This window comes from Rutidosis leptorrhynchoides, chromosome 1 (assembly GCF_046630445.1).
Source record: "Rutidosis leptorrhynchoides isolate AG116_Rl617_1_P2 chromosome 1, CSIRO_AGI_Rlap_v1, whole genome shotgun sequence".
In the NCBI taxonomy this organism is placed as follows: Eukaryota; Viridiplantae; Streptophyta; class Magnoliopsida; order Asterales; family Asteraceae; genus Rutidosis; species Rutidosis leptorrhynchoides.
In genome coordinates, this window is record NC_092333.1 from 581250244 (window position 1) to 581256627 (window position 6384).

Genomic DNA, 6384 nt, shown 5'->3' on the forward strand with positions numbered 1-6384 from the left:
GTAACAAACTTCATCCTAATATGCACTTATATTATATATCTGACATTTGCAAAAAATATATTTTTACGACTTCTTTTCAACGGACGGACTCAATCTTCTTGGGTCATGGAGCAAATGCAGAAAACTTGGTGACAATGACTATACATAATTGATTGTAGCATTGTAATTGTATTCATTAATAGCGTTTACGACAATAATATTTTCAATACATTTGTTTTAATACAAATATTATCAATAACGAAGGGCTTCGTCATTCTAATTGCATCATACAATCACTATCAATACTATTAACTTCGAATACTATTTTTAAGAGCTGCAGTGCAACGCACGGCTGTTAAATCTAGTTTTTAATATAATTATTAATTAATTCAGATATATAAATACTGAGTAAAAAAGTTTCTCTTCAATAAACCACCAACCCTATAAAACCAGTCCAAACATATACCCCATTTAACACACTAAGCAAACAACGAGCAAGGATAAACAGATGACGATTAAAAAAAATCCTGATACTTCAATCGATTTGCGAGAAAAATTCAATTTAGTTGTATCTCACCAACCATCGGTAATTTAAATCTTTTTCGTTCTGAACGATTTCTTCAATTGTTTAGTTTTATCAAAACATGTATTTAATAATCGATTGTATATCGTTTGTTAGTCGATAGTTAATTGTTTGTTAATACATCTGATTTCGGTTTTTGTTGTGAATTATAAATTTTAGGTTATGCAGATGCAAAGTCGATTGACCACGAACGCCATTTGATTTGGTCAATTTCAACTGGAAAAACCCAAAAAAAAAAAAAAAAAAAACCCAGCAGATGAAGATGAAGGATTCTTAATTTTGATGGACTTTATGAGGTAAGATTTTGGTTTGAATTATTTTCATGTAATTCTTTTGTTGAATCCTATATCGTAGTCAGATGTATGGATGAACTAAAACAGTATCATTGTCAAATTAATAGGTTTCAACTTTCAAGTAATAATATGCCTTTCAAGTGATATGTGTTGATTAGCTAATATTACCAATACGTGCTTATATGCCACAATATATGTGTTGAAAAAATGGCATACAAATGCCTCGCGATAAAAGTTTTCTTTATTTCATACATTATCTTTTTCACAATTTTCTTACTAGAGTTATTAAGTTTTGTTATCATTGAAGATGCATTTCTTTTAAGTTCGTATAGTTTTTTTTCAGTTTTGAGAAAAAAGGTAGATAGTCGATAAATTATGATAGCTTTGGTGTTTGGGACATTGGATGAAGGATATTATTTGTTAAGGATTTTAGCTTGCACTATATTCTGTTGATAGTGTTGTAGGTGATAAATGGTGTTGATATATATATACATATATATATATATATATATATATATATATATATATATATATATATATATATATATATATATATATATATATGTATGTATGTATGTTGTTATTTTGTTTGTTTGTATGCCTATTTGAAATTAAATGGTTATGTGCACTATATTATCCATGTTATATGCCATATTATCAATGCTATATGTCATTCTGTTGTGCATTACTGCTATATGTGTTATATTTTATGGTTACTGTTTGGTTGCATCTTTCTAGGCACACATAACTCTTTCAGGTATGTATCATTTGCCCTCCCTTTTTCGTTTTTTATGAGCTTTTCTGGTCGGAGGTCCTTTAGGAAGCAATCTCTTTTGCTCTAGAGTAGAGGGAGGGTCGACCTTATCTAGTCGAGGGTTCTATACCCGCGGATGGAGTAGTGACTTCCTTCTAATCTAGGGTACGAGGAATGATTGTCTACACCTACCTCTCTCATACCCCACTTTCGTGGGATTGAGTATTGTTATTGTTGTTGTTGTGATAAATGGTGTTGATAGTGTTTTATTTGATAAGAGGTTTTGAAGAAGATTTTGTTTAAGATGGACAAATATATGAAGGGTGTTGAGCTAGAGAATAATTCGCTGCGTGACGTAAACGATCAGGGTATAGAGATTTGTGTATATCAGGGGATAGCAACAAATAGAAGGGTTGTATTGTTGTTGTTGAAGTACAGTCGATTCATTTTTATTATAAAAAGTGTTTTACAATAATACTTTTTTATTAGTTTTAATTTTTCAAAGGTGTTTGTTAAAGCCTAGAAGTATACATGTTACTACAAATGGTCTCAAGACATCAAGCTTAAGAGAAGGAGTGGCTTTTGGTGTCACTTTACTTGCGGTTGTTCCGAACTTGCTATGAATGTCCGTTATGGACTTATGGTTAGCATTGTCCTTTTGAATTTAAGTTATTCAACTTACCCGTGAATTCAAAGGTAATTTATGCATCAGTTATTATCATCACCGAATTAGGGTTCTTGAATTAGGGTTGGCGTCCTCAACTAGATTATTATCACCAAATTTGGTGTATAAGTGGTATGCAACTTGGTTTTCACTATTGTAATCACTTTTAATCATTTTGTTTGGTTTTGACCGTGGTGATGATAAATAAAACGACATAATTAGTTGTATGGTGAAAGAACAAAATACTTTGTTGATGTTGTACGTCTTTCCAGTTTTGTTTTCTATTCGATTTTGTGACTGCATGTGTTTATGATTTTTTATGGCTACATTTGTTAATTGACTTGATATTTGTTTTTTAGGAAGAACAAAAGGTCCAGAACCTTAACACATGTTTTTCACATCACACGTTTTTCACATCAGAGAGATCACAACAACACTACTTGAGAAATGCACGTGGTCAAAATATGCGAAGAAGGCGCAATTGAAAAAATGAAACAAATACATCATTCGTAAGTATCTTTTAACTTCAATTTTTCTAGAGTGCTGCATTTTCAGGAGCCTAAATTTGTGTTTTGTTTCTTTTCGGTATACAATGGTCCTCAGACAATAACGATTGAATTGATTAAAGTTGGGTGGTGGTTTGGTGGAGGCAAACCACTACATTGACTCAGAGATCATCTACATCATTCATGATATGGCTACAAGTAATCTTTTACTCATTAGTATCATATCATGTGTTCTTACTGCTCAAATTATTACTTACTAGATGTTACTGTGAGTTATGTAAATGTCTACAAGAAGACCTAATAATTAGAATTCATGTAAATAGTACACATTGGTATACCATGCCGAGTTAAATTTCCAAAATTTAGCTTCTATGCATTACCGATACACTTTCAGGAAATAATCAAACTTCTCGGGTAGAGCAAGTGACAGCTTTTACGCATTAACGATGAGGTAATTTCGGTCTCACTGTTTGCTTTCTTTGACCCGTTTGACCTATCCCATTTTTATATACAGTTGTGTGTCTTACCTGTTGTAGGTAAAATATCATGCATAATTGACCTTTTTATCATAAGTTAATGGGTCGGTATTGCTAGCTTTATGTACTCTTAGTGTCTCTAAGTTAAACTTACATGAAAGGCTGATTACATCTAATTATATATATATATGTGTGTGTCGAATTATCTTTACCACTAATGTTTTTAGGCAGCATTGTTTCCACTTTGTGTTATGTTGCATATATAAGATTCAAGAAAGATTTTATATTATTTTAGATGTAATTTTTTTGTAAGTTATGTTGTTCAAACCCTTATTCATAATCAAATTCAGTACACCTTACTACATTTTACATAAAACATGTCATTTCTAAATGACACACTAATTCTAACATTATTGATGTCCAAATGAATAATTACTAATTGATGTTAGATTGTCTCTTATGGTGTTTACTTTTTTTCTATTTTATGATGAACTCATTAGGTTGTAAGTTGCATTTGTGTAACCATTCAGGAAGTTTTATGTGGGTATTTTTCAGTGGTCCCTTTCCAAGTAAAGAATAAGTGTACTGGATGTCGGATAGAGGCTTTTAAGGGGAGGTTTTAATGTTGATGTTGGTAAGTTTCTTATTCTGCCCTAATATATATTTTACAGAGTATAATCTGAGATTCAAGTAAATTTTAGTGACATTTATAAATGCCTTTTGCTGTCAGTTAAACTTTGATTTTAATTAACCGTATATTATGTTCATTGCAGTGAGGAAGCGAGTAAACATTTATAAATATTATGGAGGTATTTTATGCACTAATGTGGTGGTTCTGGTGGAGCTCCATTACAACATAATAGTTTGTCAGTATTGTAACTTCAAGGAAAAAGGTGCTATACTATTTAATTTGTCCCATAGCATGTATAGCAGGTGTGTACTGTTTTAAAAAAAAAAAAAAAAAAACCTAGCTTATGAATTAATGAGAGATGGTGAGTTTGATCAATGAATCATAACAATAGGAGTAGTTATTTGTTATTTGCGTAGTCATCTAATCGATAATCTCCTTGTTCAAGTACAGTTTTGGAAGTTTGGGTCAAGGAAAAGATGAAAAGTTGCACTGTTTTGTTGTCATATCAATATGTTTGTAAAAACGATTACAAGTTTTCTTAGTTGGAATCTGTGATTTCACGGGTCATTAATCTAAATGACTTTAGTATTTATGTTCACTTAATATCTAAACATATCATTTGATTGTTTCGTTTAAACAAACCTGTAGTTTCACGGGTCATTTCACTAGTTTAATTCTATTTTTCCTTCTTGATTTATGAATAAACATACTATTCTTCTCAAAACAAAAGTACGGGCAGGAGCTACTAGCCCCAAGAATATTTGTATGTAAACATGGTATTTTAATCGCTATTGTTATCAACGTAATTGGCATGCTATATTGATTTGTATATTTAAAAAAATGATTTTCTTTGTACTCTTAAAATTACACGATCCTCAGATATATACCAGGAAAATGTTATGATGTGATTACAATAATTATAATTATAATAATTATAAATTATTATAATAATTATTAAATCATAAATAATTAATATATACTGTACTATCTTTTTTTTTTTTTTTTTTTTAGTTTTCTTTCAACTCGAGAATCTCTATAAAATATTTAAATTACACTCATTTCCATTCTTATTCTCTCTTCTCCATCCCATTCCTTTCCATCGAAAAAAACTCGAGAACACAACGTTAAAGTTTGTATTAATTACATAATTAAGTTAATTTAATTATTTTTGGTTAACAAATAATGAATCACAATTAAATATCCGGCCGTAATCCATAAACCATAATCCTTTATCAGAAAGTTAAATCAAGTGTCAGTAACCATCCGGGCATAGCTTGGATGGCCACTGAGTTGCTCCACCCAGCAACCCACCCGGGTTCAAGTCTGGCTTCGGTCGCTTGTTCAAAAAGGGAGGTTGTTGTGAGGGGTGTCTTCACAGGCAATTCACCCGGTAGCGGGTCTGGCGCTCAGCGGGCTCGTTCCCCCAGGTTTACCCTCTGCGGGGGAGTCCAAAGGATTCGTTCGTAGGGGTTCCTGAGTCACAAAAAAAAAAAAAAAAAAAAAAAATTAAGTGTCAGCTAAAATTTGGTGAATAAACTAGGTAACAGTAACATTGGAATCTAATTAATTCAGCGATCTGAAATCAATCATATTATGATATGTATAAATTAAAGCATGCATAGTAAAAATATGATGTTTATAGAGTATAACTAAAGATTAGTTAGTCTATTTAAGGGAGAACAATACATTAAACTGTTAAATAAAATGCGTTGCATATTACGAGTAGATTGTATTCGCAGTTTATCATCGGTTCGATCTGTAAGTTATACTGTTTTTTTCTTTTCTTTTTTCCTTTCACAACTAATACCGTAACGTTCCATATGTAACAGGAAAAATTCATTGAAATGGAAGACGGATCCAGAAATGTCATTCCTGTCCATCATATTCGCGTTGAATCTGTCAGAAAAGGTGTAATGTGAGGACTTAACTCTATCACCAAGTGATTTTAGAGTAATGTGAAACTCATGAACTTATAAGTCGTATATGTTAATAGACTTGAAACGATCCAACACGTGGTAGATGTGTATCCGACTTAAAACTAATAAACGGCCTGCCGTTTCGATGACCAAGATAATAGATTATCCCCAAGATAATGCAATAACCCGAAGTCAATCGATGTGAGTCCAACGACATCCAATTTCGCTTCTCATGTCCTCACACTTCCCAGCAAAACGGGAAGTCCGAACGAATGCTACGCACCATCAACAATCTAATTCGAACACTCCTATTTCAAGCACATCTTCCTCCCACTTACTGGGTAGAATGTCATACCCCCAAATAGGGCCGGAGAAATATGACTTCACAATATCACAACACAGGTATGTATAAACGAGAACGACTCTATATGAGACGTTTTAATAAAACAAAATTTGATTTGCAGCGGAAACATAATAATGTTTTACATAATGAAATTCAAATGATAAGTCTAATATGTGGACTCCAATGCAACAGCTAACTAAGCATCATAGGGCAGCAATTAAGCTAATCTTTACCTGAGA

General features: G+C 32.0%; 1 long non-coding RNA gene across 2 annotated transcripts; it reads left to right on the forward strand.

The window, feature by feature from the left end:
- The first annotated feature begins 426 nt into the window (after positions 1 to 426).
- LOC139882571 (uncharacterized) lies at positions 427 to 4478 on the forward strand. Of its 2 annotated transcripts, XR_011771808.1 has the most exons (7): positions 427 to 565; positions 722 to 858; positions 2633 to 2782; positions 2877 to 3230; positions 3811 to 3889; positions 4029 to 4148; positions 4337 to 4478. It is a non-coding gene; the product is annotated as an uncharacterized lncRNA (long non-coding RNA). The 2 variants fall into 2 exon arrangements; XR_011771807.1 differs by having other exon boundaries at positions 4029 to 4478.
- Positions 4479 to 6384: the final 1906 nt, after the last annotated feature.